A 20,413-nucleotide genomic window follows, 5' to 3' on the forward strand; every position below is an offset into this window, starting at 1 on the left:
TTTGAAGACGATACTAATCACCAGGAGGCGGCACGTCCATCTGGCTATATATACACCACACAACGAACAAACCGCTATCGCCCGCATATGCGTCTGGCATAGCTTTATCAGAGATAACATTTAGTTTACTAAAATTACTAGTAGTTTACTGTCTCGAGCTCGCAGGCCTTCTTTCACTGGCGTTCGTGTGGAATCTACTCTGTGCGCCCCTGATCGTACCATTGCTAGTCACGTCGGTGTCCTTGTAGATCAGAGTCTTTTGTGCCATTCTTCTGGCTACAATATGGATTGAGCTATGGCTCCCGGAGATTGTACGTACGCTACCACGTATATCGAGGTGGAGAATTGCCTGACCTACCCACTGTCCAGGAGCAAAGACTACATTTGGAGGAACGGGAAAAACCGTGGTCCTGTATACCAGAGCGCACTAACAACTAAAGACATTCGGGAGCATTTTCAATAATGACCAGAGCTCGATGTCATCAATATATCTATGGATCTGTTTATAACAGTGACTGGATTACCATTTTGGTTTGCTCACCTCGGAAAAGAACTGCACGTGAAGGACAGATACGTACTGACTGAAGACAGTAGAATCTATGACGGGCCCGTATACGGGAGGTAGGATACGGGCCCGTATATCGGTAGACCGGGGTGACGCGCCCGTATATGGATAGACCGGCCACGGGGTGGCGCTCCAGCGTGACGGGCCCGTATACGGGAGACAGGATACGGGCCCGTATATCGGTAGACCGGGGTGACGGGCCCGTATATGGATAGACCGGCCACGGGATGGCGCTCCGGCGTGAAGGGCCCGTATACGGGAGGCAGGATGCGGGCCCGTTTATCGGTAGATCAGCGTGACGGGCCCGCATATCGTTAGACGGGGGTTACGTGCCCGTATAGGGGAGTCAGGATACGGGCCCGTATATCGGTAGACCGGGGTGACGGGCCCGTATATGGATAGACCTGCCAGGGGTGGGCGCTCCGGCGTGATGGGCCCGTATACGGGAGGCAGGATACGGGCCCGTATATCGGTCGACCGGGGTGACGGGCCCGTATATGGATAGACCGGACACGGGGTGGCGCTCCGGCGTGACGGGCCCGTATACGGGAGGCAGGAGACGGGCCCGTATATCGGTTGAACGGGTGACAGGCCCGAATATGGATAGACCGGCCAAGGGGTGGCGCTCCGGCGTGACGGGCACGTATATCGGTAGACCGGGGTGACGGGCCCGTATATGGATAGACCGGCCACCGGGTGGCGCTCCGGCGTGACGGGCCCGTATTCCGCCAACCGTATACGGGCCCGTCACCCCGGTCTACCGATATACGGGCCCGTATATGGTTGGCGGGATATGGGCCCATATATGAGTAACGGAAGGTCCCCCTCCATGGTCTAAACCGTATATGGGCAGTGGAAGGTACTCCCGGACAGCTGTTCCATATACGGCAGCAACATTCTCAAGAAGTCCAGATGGCTAATAGAGGAGCAGCAGTGAGCATTGTGCAAATCAGGCGCCTTTCTCCATTGGAGGCTGGCGTAACACTTATAACACCACCCCATGTTATATTTGATTGGGGTATGCTGTGTCAGTCATTCCTGTCGTTAGGGACATTAGCAACTAAGTCATCAATACAAGATTACTCAATTATGGTTAATAAACTGGTACATGCGCAGTAAAGGCACACGAATCTAAGGCTCGTTAATTTTGAGATGCTTGCTTCATTTTAGAATAATTCTGCTTGAGAGATCTGGGACTGTTCTATTAAGGGGGGCGACGGGTATACTCTCTTACACATGCGCCATCCATGTCTGTGGATCCATTAAGGGGATGGTGTGGATCTATTAAAGGGGTGGTGTGAATCCGTTAAGGGGGTGGTGTGGATCCATTAAGGGGTGATTTATAATATAATGAATTATAGAAGCAATAATAATTGTATAAAATATATCTTTTTTATTAATAGAATATATCAGGAAATTCATGAATATACATCCAGAGATATAATGTAATATTTATATGTTTCTTACATTTACTGTACGCATAGCTTATTACATGTAATTTGCATTACAAGTATTATACAGTTCCTCATCTTATCAGTTTAGAGGTTTTCTTCACTTCTTCAATGACTGCTGACAATTGACGGGTCCATTCGTAAATCGCTATACCGACATCGGTTCTTGCATTTCTACTATACATCAAAAACATCGTAGCTAGCGTGAGCAAACCTAAGAAACATAATGTAAAATCCTGTCTCCAAAAAGAGGTTGCACAGCTTGCCAGCGTCTGGCAGAGCTTTATCAGAGATAAAATTTCGTTTACTAAAATTACTAGTAGTTTACTGTCTCGAGCTCGCAGGCCTTCTTTCACTGGCGTTCGTGTGGAATCTCCTCTGTGCGCCCCTGATCGTACCATTGCTAGTCACGTCGGTGTCCTTGTAGATCAGAATCTTTTGTGCCATTCTTCTGGTTACTATATGGATTGTGCTATGGCTCCCGGAGATTGTACGTACAGGCTACATCTGCTACCACGTATATCGAGGTGGAGAATTGCCTGAACTACCCACTGTCCAGGAGCAAAGACTACATTTGGAGGAACGGGACAAAGCGTGGTCCTGTATACCAGAGCGCACTAGCAACTAAAGACATTCGGGAGCGTTTTCAATAATGACCAGAGCTCGATGTCATCAATATATCTATAGATCTGTTTATAACAGTGACTGGATTACCATTTTGGATTGCTCAGCTCGGAAAAGAACTGCACGTGAAGGACAGATTCGTACTGACTGAAGACAGTAGAATCTATGACGGCCCCATATACGGGAGGTAGGATACGGGCCCGTATATCGGTAGACCGGGTGACGGGCCCGTATATGGATAGAATTGCCACGGGGTGGCGCTCCGGCTTGACGGGCCCGTATACGGGAGGCAGGATACGGGCCCGTATATCGGTCGACCGGTGTGACGGGCCCGTATATGGATAGACCGGACACAGGGTGGCGCTCCGGCGTGACGGGCACGTATACAGGAGGCGGGAGACGGGCCCGTATATCGGTTGAACGGAGTGACGGGCCCGTTTATGGATAGACCGGCCAAGGGGTTGCTCTCCGGCGTGACGGGCCCGTATATCGGTAGACCGGAGTGACGGGCCCGTATATGGATAGACCGGCCACGGAATGGCGTTCCGGCGTGACGGGACCGTATTCCGCCAACCATATACGGGCCCGTCACTCCGGTCTACCGATATACGTGCCCGTATATGGTTGGCGGGATTTGGGCCCATATATGAGTAACGGAAGGTCCCCCTCCGGGTCTAAACCGTATATGGGCTGTGGACGGTACCCCCGGACAGCTGTTACATATACGGCAGCAACATTCTCAAGAAGTCCACATGGCTAATAGAGGAGCAGCAGTGAGCATTGTGCAAATCAGGCGCCTTTCTAAATTGGTGGCTGGCTTAACACTTATAACTCAACCCCATGTTATATTTGATTGGGGTATGCTGGGTCAGTCATTCCTGTCGTTAGGGACATTAGCAACTAAGTCATCAATACAAGATTACTCAATTATGGTTAATAAACTGGTACATGCGCATTAAAGGCACACGAATCTAAGTCTCGTTAATTTTGAGATGCTTGCTTCATTTTAGAATAATTCTGCTTGAGAGATCTGGGACTGTTCTATTAAGGGGGGCGACGGGTATACTCTCTTACACATGCGACATCCATGGCTGTGGATCCATTAAGGGGATGGTGTGGATCTATTAAAGGGGTGGTGTGAATCCGTTAAGGGGGTGGTGTGGATCCATTAAGGGGTGTTTTATAATATAATGAATTATAGAAGCAATAATAATTGTATAAAAAATATCTTTTTTATTAATAGTATATATCAGTATATTCATCAATATACATCCAGAGATATAATGTAATATTTATGTTTCTTACATTTACTGTACGCATAGCTTATTACATGTAATTTACATTACAAGTATTATATAGTTCCTCATCTTATCAGTTTAGAGGTGTTCTTCACTTCTTCAATGACTGCTGACAATTGACTGGTCCATTCGTAAATCGCTATATCGACATCGGTTCTTGAATTTCTACTATACATAAAATACATCGTAGCTAGCGTGAGCAAACTTAAGAAACATAATGTAAAATCCTGTCTCCAAAAAGAGGTTGCACAGCTTGCCAGCGTCTGGCAGAGCTTTATCGGAGATAAAATTTCGTTTACTAAAATTACTAGTAGTTTACTGTCTCGAGCTCGCAGGCCTTCTTTCACTGGCGTTCGTGTGGAATCTCCTCTGTGCGCCCCTGATCGTACCATTGCTAGTCACGTCGGTGTCCTTGTAGATCAGAGTCTTTTGTGCCATTCTTCTGGCTGCTGTATGGATTGTGCAATGGCTCCCGGAGATTGTACGTACAGGCTACATCTGCTACCAAGTATATCGAGGTGCAGAATTGCCTGACCTACCCACTGTCCAGGAGCAAAGACTACATTTGGAGGAACGGGAAAAAGCGTGGTCCTGTATACCAGAGCGCACTACCAACTAAAGACATTCGGGAGCATTTTCTATAATGACCAGAGCTCGATGTCATCAATATATCTATAGATCTGTTTATAACAGTGACTGGATTACCATTTTGGATTGCTCACCTCGGAAAAGAACTGCACGTGAAGGACAGATACGTACTGACTGAAGTCAGTAGAATCTATGACGGGCCCGCATACGGGAAGTAGGATACGGGCCCGTATATCGGTAGACCGGGGTGACGAGCTCGTATACGTTTAGACCGTCCACGGGGTGGCGCTCAAGCGTGACGGGCCCGTATACGGGAGACAGGATCCGGGCCCGTATATCGGGAGACAGGATACGGGCCCGGATATCGGTAGACCGGTGTGACGGGCCCGTATATGGATAGACCGGCCACGGAATGGCGCTCCGGCGTGACGGGCCCGTATACGGGAGGCAGTTGCGCGCCCGTATATCGGTAGACCGGGGTGACGAGCTCGTATCCCGATAGACCGGCCACGGGGTGGCGCTCCAGAGTGACGGGCCCGTATACGGGAGACAGGATACGGGCCCGTATATCGGGAGACAGGATATGGGCCCGGATATCGGTAGACCGGTGTGACGGGCCCGTATATGGATAGACCGGCCACGGGATTGCGCTCCGGCGTGACGGGCCCGTATACGGGAGGCAGTATGCGGGCCCGTATATCGGTAGACCAGGGTGACGGGCCCGTATATCGTTAGACGGGGGTTACGTGCCCGTATACTGGAGTCAGGATCCGGGCCCGTATATCGGTAGACCGGGGTGACGGGCCCGTATATGGATAGACAGGCCATGGGGTGGCGCTCCGGCGTGACGGCAACGTATACGGGAAGCAGGATACGGGCCCGTATATCGGTTAAACGGGGTGACGGGCCCATATATGGATAGACCGGCCACGGGGTGGCGCTCCAGCGTGACGGGCCCGTATATGGGAGACAGGATACGGGCCCGTATATCGGGAGACCGGGGTGACGGGCCCGTATATCGGTAGACCGGGGTGACGGGCACGTATATTGATAGAGCGGCCCCCTGGTGGCGCTCCGGCGTGACGGGCCCGTATTCCGCCAGCCATAAACGGGCCCGTCACCCCGGTCTACCGATATATGGGCCCGTATGTGGTTGGCGGGATATGGGCCCATATATGAGTAACGGAAAGTCCCCCTCCGGGGTCTAAACCGTATATGGGCAGTGGAAGGTACTCCCGGACAGCCGTTCCATATACGGCAGCAACATTCTCAAGAAGTCCAGATGGCTAATAGAGGAGCAGCAGTGAGCATTGTGCAAATCAGGCGCCTTTCTCCATTGGAGGCTGGCGTAACACTTATAAATCCACCCCATGTTATATTTGATTGGGGTATGCTGTGTCAGTCATTCCTGTCGTTAGGGACATTAGCAACTAAGTCATCAATACAAGATTACTCAATTATGGCTAATAAACTGGTACATGGGCAGTAAAGGCACACGAATCTAAGGCTCGTTAATTTTGAGATGCTTGCTTCATTTTAGAATAATTCTGCTTGAGAGATCTGGGACTGTTCTATTAAGGGGTCGACGGGTATACTCTCTTACACATGCGCCATCCATGTCTGTGGATCCATTAAGGGGATGGTGTGTATCCATTAAGGGGGCGGTGTGGATCCATTAAAGGGGCGGTGTGGATCCGTTAAGGGTGTGGTGTGGATCCATTCAGGGGTGATTTATAATATAATGAATTATAGAAGCAATAATAATTGTATAAAATATATCTTTTTTATTAATAGAATATATCAGTATATTCATCAATATACATCCAGAGATATAATGCAATATTTATATGTTTCTTACATTTACTGTACGCATAGCTTATTACATGTAATTTACATTACAAGTATTATACAGTTCCTCATCTTATCAGTTTAGAGGTTTTCTTCACTTCTTCAATGACTGCTGACAATTGACTGGTCCATTCGTAAATCGCTATATCGACATCGGTTCTTGAATTTCTACTATACATCAAATGCATCGTAGCTAGAGTGAGCAAACCTAAGAAACATAATGTAAAATCCTGTCTCCAAAAAGAGGTTGCACAGCTTGCCAGCGTCTGGCAGAGCTTTATCAGAGATAAAATTTCGATTACTAAAATTACTAGCAGTTTACTGTCTCGAGCTCGCAGGCCTACTTTCACTGGCGTTTGTGTGGAATCTACTCTGTGCGCCCCTGATCGTACCATTGCTAGTCACGTCGGTGTCCTTGTAGATCAGAGTCTTTTGTGCCATTCTTCCGGCTACAATATGGATTGTGCTATGGCTCCCGGAGATTGTACGTACAGGCTACATCTGCTACCACGTATATCGAGGTGGAGAATTGCCTGACCTACCCACTGTCCTGGAGCAAAGACTACATTTGGAGGAACGGGAAAAACCGTGGTCCTGTATACCAGAGCGCACTAGCAACTAAAGACATTCGGGAGCATTTTCAATAATGACCAGAGCTCGATGTCATCAATAAATCTATGGATCTGTTTATAACAGTGACTGGATTACCATTTTGGATTGCTCACCTCGGAAAAGAACTGCACGTGAAGGACAGATTCGTACTGACTGAAGACAGTAGAATCTATGACGGGCCCGTATACGGGATGTAGGATACGGGCCCGTATATCGGTAGACCGGGGTGACGAGCTCTTATACGGATAGACCGGCCACGGGGTGGCGCTCCAGCGTGACGGGCCCGGATACGAAAGACAGGGTACGGGCCCGTATATTTGAATAGGTTAGCACTTTATTCCCTGGAGAGGGGAAGAATGTGGGGAGACTTGATAGAGGCATATAAAATAATTTTGGCAACAGAGAATTAATTAAATCAGGCTTTCTCCACTGAGGTTAGAGGAGAAAAAAATACAAGAGTACATGGGTTAAGGGTGAAGGGGGAAAACATTGAAATGAACATGGGGGGGGGGGCTTCATCATACAGAGAGTGCTTAAAGTGTGGAATGAGCGGCCAGATGAAGTGGTAAATGGAGGCTCACTTTTAACATTTAAGAAGAACTTGAACAGCTACATGGATGAGAGGTGTATTTTACACACACACACACACACACACACACACACACACACACACACACACCCCTTGATGCTGCGACTGACGCCTATTGTACTGGGGAGCTGCACAGCAGCGGCTGCACCCATTGTGACCATTCTTGCAGACCATTCCTGTCTAACTTAGTTCCACATTTTCTTTGCTGATCGTCACACTCCGGGCGAGAACGGTTGTTAGGTTGGGGGTGAGGTATTTCATAGTGGTGTGAATAGAGGTCCGAATGTTCTCGCAGAATAGTCCGGGCGAGTAACCGTGCTGTATTCTATAGAAACTGCACACATCGCTCATTACCTGCTGGTGCTAAAGCCAAGGATGGTCCATGTTGCAATTGCATTCGTTTGCTCTGTAGCAGAGTTTAACACCTCACATTCTGCTAATAATAGGTAAGTCAGAAAGACGAAACTGCGGTCATTACTTCCTCATAGGTTCTTCAGAAGTTCAATTGTACCACGAATACTCTCAAAATAGAGCAGTTCCTTCTCCATCGATCACTCCCCCACCACACCAGAGGCCAGTTCATGGTGAAATACATGCTGAATGTTTTACAGGTCCATGTTAGTAACAGTTTGTTTATCCATCAGGACTGACGGTTTTAATACTCACCTCACTGTAGCCACTCTCAACAGACTTTCAAGCATTGAATCAGTTTCTCAGGGATATAGTAATTACTAAAACATAGGACACACACCAATCACCCAGCAAGTTTCCTGCAACTCGGTTTGTTTCCCATGTTTCCATCAGTATATAGAGGCACCGACGAGAGAGGATACAATATTAGATCTCCTATTAGGAAACGAGTTAGGACAGGCGACGCAAGTGTGTGTGGACGAACATTTTGTTTCCAGGCATTAGTTTCAACTTGATCATGGGCGAAGATAAGACATGATCCTTGGGTTGAAGTTCTAAAACTGGGAGAAAAGGCCAATTTTGAAGAAATGAGGAAGGATATAAAATAGGTGGATTTGGACAGGTTGGTCTTTGGCAGGGATGTCGTTGATAAGTAGGAGGCCTTGAAAGGGGAAATTTTGAGAGTACAGAATTTGAATGTTTCTGTCAGGATTAAAAGCAGAGTGATTAAGGAGAAGGAACATTGGTTCTCTCGCTGTAGTGGAACTCTGGTAAAGAGGAAGAGAGAGATGTATAACATGTAGAGGAAGCAGGGAGAAAATATGTTGCTGGATGTGCATGTGCAAATGCAGGAAAGGCAGTGTATGTTGCCAGTGTGGACTTCAGTAAGGCCTTTGACAGGGTCCCGCATCGGGGGTTAGTTAGGAAGATACAATCGACAGTACAGAAAGGAAGGTTGAATAGGTTAGGACTTTATTCCCTGGAGAGGGGAAGAATGTGGGGAGACTTGATAGAGGTATAAAAGATAATTTTGGCAACAGAGAATTAATGAAATCAGGCTTCTCCACTGAGGTTAGAGGAGAAAAAATAAACAGGAGGAGATGGGTTAAGGGTGAAGGGGGAAAAGATTGAAAAGAACATGGGGAGGGGCTTCATCATCAGAGAGTGGTGAAAGTGTGGAATGAGCTGCCAGATGAAGTGGTAAATGCAGGCTCACTTTTAAAATTTAAGAAGAACGTGAACTGCTACACGGATGAGAGGTGTATGGAGGGATATGGGTCGGTTGCTGGTCAATGGGACAAGGCAGAAAAATGGTACGGCAGAGCCAGGAGAGGCCAAAAGGCCTATTTCTATGCTGCAACGTTCTGTGATGTATAAGTTGTAGATTGCGCATGTGTATTACACACACACACACACACACATACACACACACACACACACACACACACACACACACACACACACACACAGACACATACACACACACACTCTCACACACACACACACACACACACACACACACACACACACACACACACACACACACACACACACACACACACCCCTTGATGCTGCGACTGATGCCTATTGTACTGGGGAGCTGCACAGCTGAGGCTGCACCAATTTTGACCATTCTTGCAGACCATTCCTGTCTAACGGTTGTTAGGATGGGGGTGAGGTATTTGGTAGTGGTGTGAATAGAGGTCCGAATGTTCTCGCAGAATAGTCCTAGCGAGTAACCGTGCTGCATTCTATAGAAACTGCACACATCGGTCATTACCTGCTTTTGCTGGAGCAAGGGAAGGTGCATGTTGCAATTGCATTCGTTAGCTCTGTAGCAGAGTTTAACACCTCACATTCTGCTAATAATAGGTAAGTCAGAAAGACGAAACTGCGGTCATTACTTCCTCATCGGTTCTTCAGAAGTTCAATTGTACCACAAATACTCTCAAAATAGAGCAGTTCCTCCTGCATCCATCACTCCCCCACCACACCACAGGCCAGTTCATGGTGAAATACATGCTGAATGTTTTACAGGTCCATGTTAGCAACAGTTTGTTTATCCATCAGGACTGACGGTTTTAATACTCACCTCACTGTAGCCACTCTCAACAGACTTTCAAGCATTGAATCAGTTTCTCAGGGATATAGTAATTACTAAAACATAGGACACACACCAATCACCCAGCAAGTTTCCTGCAACTCGGTTTGTTTCCCATGTTTCGATCAGTATATAGAGGTACCGACGAGAGAGGATACAATATTAGATCTCCTATTAGGAAACAAGTTAGGACAGGCGACGCAAGTGTGTGTGGACGAACATTTTGTTTCCAGGCATTAGTTTCAACTTGATCATGGGTGAAGATAAGACATGATCCTTGGGTTGAAGTTCTAAAACTGGGAGAAAAGGCCAATTTTGAAGAAATGAGGAAGGATATAAAAAAGGTGGATTTGGACAGGTTGGTCTTTGGCAAGGATGTCGTTGAAAAGTAGGAGGCCTTGAAAGGGGAAATTTTGAGAGTACAGAGTTTGAATGTTTCTGTCAGGATTAAAAGCAGAGTGATTAAGGATAAGGAACTTTGGTTCTCTCGCTGTAGTGGAAGTCTGGTAAAGAGGAAGAGAGAGATGTATAACATGTAGAGGAAGCAGGGCGAAAATATGTTGCTGGATGTGCATGTGCAAATGCAGGAAAGGCAGTGTATGTTGCCAGTGTGGACTTCAGTAAGGCCTTTGACAGGGTCCCGCATAGGGGGTTAGTTAGGAAGATACAATCGACAGTACAGAAAAGAAGGTTGAATAGGTTAGGACTTTGTTCCCTGGAGAGGGGAAGAATGTGGGGAGACTTGATAGAGGTATATAAAATAATTTTGGTAACAGAGAATTAATGAAATCAGGCTTCTCCACTGAGGTTAGAGGAGAAAAACACAAGAGGAGATGGGTTAAGGGTGAAGGGGGAAAAGATTGAAAAGAACATGGGGGGGGGGCTTCATCATGCAGAGAGTGGTGAAAGTGTGGAATGAGCTGCCAGATAAAGTGGTAAATGGAGGCTCACTTTTAAAATTTAAGAAGAACTTGAACAGCTACACGGATGAGAGGTGTATGGAGGGATATGGGTCGGTTGCTGGTCAATGGGACAAGGCAGAAAAATGGTACGGCAGAGCCAGGAGAGGCCAAAAGGCCTATTTCTATGCTGCAACGTTCTGTGATGTATAAGTTGTAGATTGCGCATGTATATTACACACACACACACACACACACACACACACACACACACACACACACACACACACACACACACACACACACCCCTTGCTGCTGCGACTGATGCCTATTGTACTGGGGAGCTGCACAGCAGAGGCTGCACCAATTGTGACCATTCTTGCAGACCATTCCTGTCTAACGGTTGTTAGGTTGGGGGTGAGGTATTTGATAGTGGTGTGAATAGAGGTCCGAATGTTCTCGCAGAATAGTCCTAGCGAGTAACCGTGCTGCATTCTATAGAAACTGCACACATCGGTCATTACCTGCTTTTGCTGGAGCAAGAGCAGGTGCATGTTGCAATTGCATTCGTTAGCTCTGTAGCAGAGTTTAACACCTCACATTCTGCTAATAATATTAATGATGAACTGCGATCATTACTTCCTCATAGGTTCTTCAGAAGTTCAATTGTACCACAAATACTCTCAAAATAGATCAGTTCCTTCTGCATCCATCACTCCCCCACCACACCACAGGCCAGTTCATGGTGAAATACATGCTGAATGTTTTACAGTTCCATGTTAGTAACAGTTTGTTTATCCATCAGGACTGACGGTTTTAATACTCACCTCACTGTAGCCACTCTCAACAGACTTTCAAGCATTGAATCAGTTTCTCAGGGATATAGTAATTACTAAAACATAGGACACACACCAATCACCCAGCAAGTTTCCTGCAACTCGGTTTGTTTCCCATGTTTCGATCAGTATATAGAGGTACCACGAGAGAGGATAAAATATTAGATCTCCTATTAGGAAACGAGTTAGGACAGGCGACGCAAGTGTGTGTGGACGAACATTTTGTTTCCAGGCATTAGTTTCAACTTGATCATGGGTGAAGATAAGACATGATCCTTGGGTTGAAGTTCTAAAACTGGGAAAAAGGGCCAATTATGAAGAAATGAGGAAGGATATAAAAAAGGTGGATTTGGATAGGTTGGTCTTTGGCAAGGATGTCGTTGGTAAGTAGGAGGCCTTGAAAGGGGAAATTTTGAGAGTACAGAGTTTGAATGTTTCTGTCAGGATTTAAAGCAGAGTGATTAAGGATAAGGAACATTGGTTCTCTCGATGCAGTGGAACTCTGGTAAAGAGGAAGAGAGAGATGTATAACATGTAGAGGAAGCAGGGAGAAAATATGTTGCTGGATGTGCATGTGCAAATGCAGGAAAGGCAGTATATGTTGCCAGTGTGGACTTCAGTAAGGCCTTTGACAGGGTCCCATATAGGGAGTTAGTTAGGAAGATACAATCGACAGTACAGAAATGAAGGTTGAATAGGTTAGGACTTTATTCCCTGGAGAGGGGAAGAATGTGGGGAGACTTGATAGAGGTATATAAAATAATTATGGCAACAGAGAATTAATGAAATCAGGCTTCTCCACTGAGGTTAGAGGAGAAAAAAAAACAAGAGGAGATGGGTTAAGGGTGAAGGGGGAAAATATTGAAATGAACATGACGGGGGGGGGGCTTCATCATACAGAGAGTGGTGAAAGTGTGGAATGAGCTGCCAGTTGAAGTGGTAAATGCAGGCTCACTTTTAAAATTTAAGAAGAACTTGAACAGCTACACGGATGAGAGGTGTATGGAGGGATATGGGCCGGTTGCTGGTCAATGGGACAAGGCAGAAAAATGTTCCGGCAGAGCCAGGAGAGGCCAAAAGGCCTATTTCTATGCTGCAACGTTCTGTGATGTATAAGTTTGAGATTGCGCATGTATATTACACACACACACACACACACATACACACACACAAACACACACACACACACACACACACACACACAGACACACACACACACATACACACATGCACACATACACACACAAACACACACACACATACACACACATAAACACACACAAACACAAACACACAGACACACACACACATACACACACACAAACACACACACAGACACACACACACACAGACACACACACAAACATACACACATGCACACATACACACACACACATACACACACACACACACACACACAAACCCACACACACACACATACATACGCACACACACACGCACACACACAGCTGATGTTGTGATTGAACCCTGTACTGTGGACTTGCAGAGCACTGGCCTCTACCCACTGTGACCATTCTTGCTGAAGGAGGGTGAAATGTTACCCGCAATGCCTCGTTCATCTTTCATGAAGTGAGAGGGCAGCGGGAAGGTCTACCGTCTCCCCGTTGTGTCCAAAAGATTGTCTTGGGGGCGAAAGTGACGTTCCAGTGCTTTTTATCTCATTTTCCTTGTTGACCTTTGCCCTCCGGGCGAGAACGGTTGTTAGGTTGGAGGTGAGGCATTTTGTAGTGGTGTGCATGGAGGTCTGAGTGTTCTCGCAGAATAGCCCTGGCGAGTAACTATGCTGCATTCTACAGACAGTGTACACATCGGCCATTCCCTGCTGGTACTGGAGCAAGGGAAGGTGCATGTTGCAATTGGATTCGTTTGCTCTGTAGTAGTGATTAACACCTCACATTCTGTTAATTATAGATAAGTCAGAAAGACGACACTGTGGTAATTACTTCCTCATAGGTTCTTCAGCAGTTCAATTGAACCGGCAATACTCTCAAAACAACCCAGTTCCTCCTCGATCGATCACGTCCCACCACCCCACAGGCCAATTCATGTTGAAAAACATACAGACTGTTTCACAGATCCAAGTATGTAATAGCTTGTTTATCCATCAGGTCTGTCTGTTGTAATACACAGCGTATTGACTCCCCACAGTAGACATTCTCAACAGACTCTCAAGCATTGAATTATTTTCACAGGGCTGAAGTTATTATTAAAACATATGCCACACAGCTATCAACCAGCAAGTTTCCTGTAACTCGGCTTGTTTCCCATGTCTCCATCTAAATATAGATGTACCGACGACAGAGGATGCAATATTAGATCTCCTAATAGGAAACAAGTTAGTTCAGGTGACAGAAGAGTGTGCAGGGGAACACTTTGGTTTCAGGGATCATAACACCATTAGATTCGACTTGATCATGGATGACGATAGACATGATCCTGGGTTGAGGTTCTAAACTGGGAAAAAAGTCCAATTTTGAAGAAATGAGAAAGGATATAAAAAAGGTGGATTTGGACAGGTTGGTCTTTGGCAAGGATGTCGCTGGTAAGTAGGAGGCCTTGAAAGGGGAAATTTTGAGAGTACAGAGTTTGCATGTTCCAGTCACGATTAAAAGCAAAGCGATGAAGGATAAGGAACAGTGGTTCTGTCGCTGTAGTGGAACTCTGGTAAAGAGGAAGAGAGAGATGAATAACATGTAGAGGAAGCAGGGAGCAAATATGTTACTTGATGTGTATTTGCAAATGCAGGAAAGGCAGTATATGTTGCCTGTGTGGACTTCAGTAAGGCCTTTGACAGGCTCCCGCATAGGGGGTTAGTTAGGAAGATACAATCGACAGTACAAAAAGGAAGGTTGAATAGGTTAGGACTTTATTCCCTGGAGAGGGGAAGAATGTGGGGAGACTTGATAGAGGCATATAAAGTAATTTTGGCAACAGAGAAATAATTAAATCAGGCTTTCTCCACTGAGGTTAAAGGAGAAAAAAATACAAGAGTACATGGGGTAAGGGTGAAGGGGGAAAATATTGAAATGAACATGGGGGGTGGGGGCTTCATCATACAGAGAGTGCTTAAAGTGTGGAATGAGCGGCCAGAAGTGGTAAATGGAGGCTCACTTTTAACATTTAAGAAGAACTTGAACAGCTACATGGATGAGAGGTGTATTTTACACACACACACACACACACACACACACACACACACACACTCTCTCACACACACACACACACACACACACACACACACACACACCTTGATGTTGCGACTGATGCCTATTGTACTGGGGAGCTGCACAGCAGAGGCTGCACCCATTGTGACCATTCTTGCAGACCATTCCTGTCTAACTTAGTTCCTCATTTTCTTTGCTGATCGTCACCCTCCGGGAGAGAACGGTTGTTAGGTTGGGGGTGAGGTATTTGATAGTGGTGTGAATAGAGGTCCGAATGTTCTCGCAGAATAGTCCGGGCGAGTAACCGTACTGTATTCTATAGAAACTGCACACATCGGTCATTACCTGCTGGTGCTAGAGCCAAGGATGGTCTATGTTGCAATTACATTCGTTTGCTCTGTAGCAGAGTTTAACACCTCACATTCTGCTAATAATAGGTAAGTCAGAAAGACGAAACTGCGATCATTACTTCCTCATAGGTTCTTCAGAAGTTCAATTGTACCACGAATACTCTCAAAATAGAGCAGTTCCTCCTCAATCCATCACTCCCCCACCACACCACAGGCCAGTTCATGGTGAAATACATGCTGAATGTTTTACAGGTCCATGTTAGTAACAGTTTGTTTATCCATCAGGACTGACGGTTTTAATACTCACCTCACTGTAGCCACTCTCAACAGACTTTCAAGCATTGAATCAGTTTCTCAGGGATATAGTAATTACTAAAACATAGGACACACACCAATCACCCAGCAAGTTTCCTGCAACTCGGTTTGTTTCCCATGTTTCGATCAGTATATAGAGGTACCGACGAGAGAGGATGCAATATTAGATCTCCTATTAGGAAACGGGTTAGGACAGGCGACGCAAGTGTGTGTGGACGAACATTTTGTTTCCAGGCATTAGTTTCAACTTGATCATGGGTGAAGATAAGACATGATCCTTGGGTTGAAGTTCTAAAACTGGGAGAAAAGGCCAATTTTGAAGAAATGAGGAAGGATATAAAAAAGGTGGATTTGGACAGGTTGGTCTTTGGCAGGGATGTCGTTGATAAGTAGGAGGCCTTGAAAGGGGAAATTCTGAGAGTACAGAATTTGAATGTTTCTGTCAGGATTAAAAGCAGAGTGATTAAGGAGAAGGAACATTGGTTCTCTCGCTGTAGTGGAACTCTGGTAAAGAGGAAGAGAGAGATGTATAACATGTAGAGGAAGCAGGGAGAAAATATGTTGCTTGATGTGCATGTGCAAATGCAGGAAAGGCAGTGTATGTTGCCAGTGTGGACTTCAGTAAGGCCTTTGACAGGGTCCCGCATCGGGGGTTAGTTAGGAAGATACAATCGACAGTACAGAAAGGAAGGTTGAATAGGTTAGGACTTTATACCCTGGAGAGGGGAAAAATGTGGGGAGACTTGATAGATGTATAAAAGATAATTTTGGCAACAGAGAATTAATGAAATCAGGCTTTCTCCACTGAGGTTAGAGGAGAAAAAATAAACAAGAGGAGATGGGTTAAGGGTGAAGGGGGAAAAGATTGAAAAGAACATGGGGAGGGGCTTCATCATGCAGAGAGTGGTGAAAGTGTGGAATCAGCAGCCAGATGAAGTGGTAAATGCAGGCTCACTTTTAAAATTTAAGAAGAACTTGAACAGCTACACGGATGAGAGGTGTATGGAGGGATATGGGTCGGTTGCTGGTCAATGGGACAAGGCAGAAAAATGGTACGGCAGAGCCAGGAGAGGCCAAAAGGCCTATTTCTATGCTGCAACGTTCTGTGATGTATAAGTTGTAGATTGCGCATGTATATTACACACACACACACGCAACACACACACACACACACACACACACACACACACACACACACACACACACACACACACACACACACACACACACACCCCTTGATGCTGCGACTGATGCCTATTGTACTGGGGAGCTGCACAGCAGAGGCTGCACCCATTGTGACCATTCTTGTAGACCATTCCTGTCTAACGGTTGTTAGGATGGGGGTGAGGTATTTGGTAGTGGTGTGAATAGAGGTCCGAATGTTCTCGCAGAATAGTCCTAGCGAGTAACCGTGCTGCATTCTATAGAAACTGCACACATCGGTCATTACCTGCTTTTGCTGGAGCAAGGGAAGGTGCATATTGCAATTGCATTCGTTAGCTCTGTAGCAGAGTTTAACACCTCACATTCTGCTAATAATAGGTAAGTCAGAAAGACGAAACTGCGGTCATTACTTCCTCATAGGTTCTTCAGAAGTTCAATTGTACCACAAATACTCTCAAAATAGAGCAGTTCCTTCTCCATCGATCATTCCCCCACCACACCACAGGCCAGTTCATGGTGAAATACATGCTGAATGTTTTACAGTTCCATGTTAGTAACAGTTTGTTTATCCATCAGGACTGACGGTTTTAATACTCACCTCACTGTAGCCACTCTCAACAGACTTTCAAGCATTGAATCAGTTTCTCAGGGATATAGTAATTACTAAAACATAGGACACACACCAATCACCCTGCAAGTTTCCTGCAACTCGGTTTGTTTCCCATGTTTCCATCAGTATATAGAGGTACCGACGAGAGAGGATACAATATTAGATCTCCTATTAGGAAACAAGTTAGGACAGGCGACGCAAGTGTGTGTGGACGAACATTTTGTTTCCAGGCATTAGTTTCAACTTGATCATGGGTGAAGATAAGACATGATCCTTGGGTTGAAGTTCTAAAACTGGGAGAAAAGGCCAATTTTGAAGAAATGAGGAAGGATATAAAAAAGGTGGATTTGGACAGGTTGGTCTTTGGCAAGGATGTCGTTGATAAGTAGCAGGCCTTGAAAGGGGAAATTTTGAGAGTACAGAATTTGAATGTTTCTGTCAGGATTTAAAGCAGAGTGATTAAGGATAAGGAACATTGGTTCTCTCGCTGTAGTGGAACTCTGGTAAAGAGGAAGAGTGAGATGTATAACATGTAGAGGAAGCAGGGAGAAAATATGTTGCTGGATGTGCATGTGCAAATGCAGGAAAGGCAGTGTATGTTGCCAGTGTGGACTTCAGTAAGGCCTTTGACAGGGTCCCGCATCGGGGGTTAGTTAGGAAGATACAATCGACAGTACAGAAAGGAAGGTTGAATAGGTTAGGACTTTATTCCCTGGGGAAGAATGTGGGGAGACTTGATAGAGGTATATAAAATAATTTTGGCAACAGAGAATTAATGAAATCAGGCTTCTCCACTGAGGTTAGAGGAGAAAAAAAACAAGAGGAGATGGGTTAAGGGTGAAGGGGGAAAAGATTGAAATGAACATGGGGGGGGGCTGCATCATGCAGAGAGTGGTGAAAGTGTGGAATGAGCTGCCAGATGAAGTGGTAAATGCAGGCTCACTTTTAAAATTTAAGAACTTGTACAGCTATACGGATGAGAGGTATATGGAGGGATATGGGTCGGTTGCTGGTCAATGGAACAAGGCAGAAAAATGGTACGGCAGTGCCAGGAGAGGCCAAAAGGCCTATTTCTCTGCTGCAACGTTCTGTGATGTATAAGTTGTAGATTGCGCAAGTATATTACACACCCACACACACACACACACACACACACACACACACACACACACACACACAGACACACACATACACACATGCACACTAACACACACAAACACACACACACATACACACACACAAACAGACACACACACATACACACACAAACACACACACAAACAAACACACACACACAGACCCACACAGACACACACACATACACACATGCACACATACACACACACAAACACACACACACAAACACACACACACATACACACACAAACACACACGCAAACACACACAAACATACACACACACAAACACACACACATTCACACACAGACACACACACATACACACACACAAACAGACACACACAGACACACACACATACACACACACAAAAACACACACACAAACAAACACACACACAGACACACACACACACATACACACGCAAACACACACACGCACGCAAACACACACACAGACACACACACAGACACACACACACACACACATACACACACACACACACAGACACACACACACACACACACACACGCAAGCACACACACAGACACACACACAGACACACACACACACACACACACACACACACACACACACAGACACACACACACACACACACACACACACACACACACACACAAACACACAGACACACACGCACACACACACCTCGTGTTGTGATTGAACCCTGTACTGTGGACTTGCACAGCACAGGCCTCTACACACTGTGACCATTCTTGCTGAAGGAGGGTGAAATGTTACCCGCAATGCCTCGTTCATCTTTCATGAAGTGAGAGGGCAGCGGGAAGGTCTACCGTCTCCCCGTTGTGTCCAAAAGATTGTCTTGGGGGCGAAAGTGACGTTCCAGTGCTTTTTATCTCATTTTCCTTGCTGACCTTTGCCCTCCGGGCGAGAACGGTTGTTAGGTTGGAGGTGAGGTATTTTGTAATGGTGTGCATGGAGGTCTGAGTGTTCTCGCAGAATAGCCCTGGCGAGTAACTGTGCTGCATTCTACAGAGAGTGTACACATCGGCCATTCCCTGCTGGTACTGGAGCAAGGGAAGGTGCATGTTGCAATTGGATTCGTTTGCTCTGTGGTAGTGATTAACACCTCACATTCTGTTAATTATAGATAAGTCAGAAAGACGACACTGTGGTAATTACTTCCTCATAGGTTCTTCAGCAGTTCAATTGAACCGGCAATACTCTCAAAACAACCCAGTTCCTCCTCGATCGATCACGTCCCACCACCCCACAGGCCAATTCATGTTGAAAAACATACAGACTGTTTCACAGATCCAAGTATGTAATAGCTTGTTTATCCATCAGGACTGTCTGTTGTAATACATAGCGTATTGACTCCCCACAGTAGACATTCTCAACAGACTCTCAAGCATTGAATTATTTTCACAGGGCTGAAGTTATTATTAAAACATATGCCACACAGCTATCAACCAGCAAGATTCCTGTAACTCGGCTTGTTTCCCATGTCTCCATCTAAACATAGATGTACCGACGACAGAGGATGCAATATTAGATCTCCTAATAGGAAACAAGTTAGGTCAGGTGACAGAAGAGTGTGCAGGGGAACACTTTGGTTTCAGGGATCATAACACCATTAGATTCGACTTGATCATGGATGACGATAGACATGATCCTTGGGTTGAAGTTCTAAAACTGGGAAAAAGGGCCAATTTTGAAGAAATGAGGAAGGATATAAAAAAGGTGGATTTGGACAGGTTGGTCTTTGGCAAGGATGTCGTTGGTAAGTAGGAGGCCTTGAAAGGGGAAATTTTGAGAGTACAGAGTTTGCATGTTCCAGTCACGATT

The sequence above is a fragment of the Hypanus sabinus genome, unplaced genomic scaffold (genome assembly GCF_030144855.1).
Source record: "Hypanus sabinus isolate sHypSab1 unplaced genomic scaffold, sHypSab1.hap1 scaffold_1001, whole genome shotgun sequence".
Taxonomy (NCBI): Eukaryota; Metazoa; Chordata; class Chondrichthyes; order Myliobatiformes; family Dasyatidae; genus Hypanus; species Hypanus sabinus.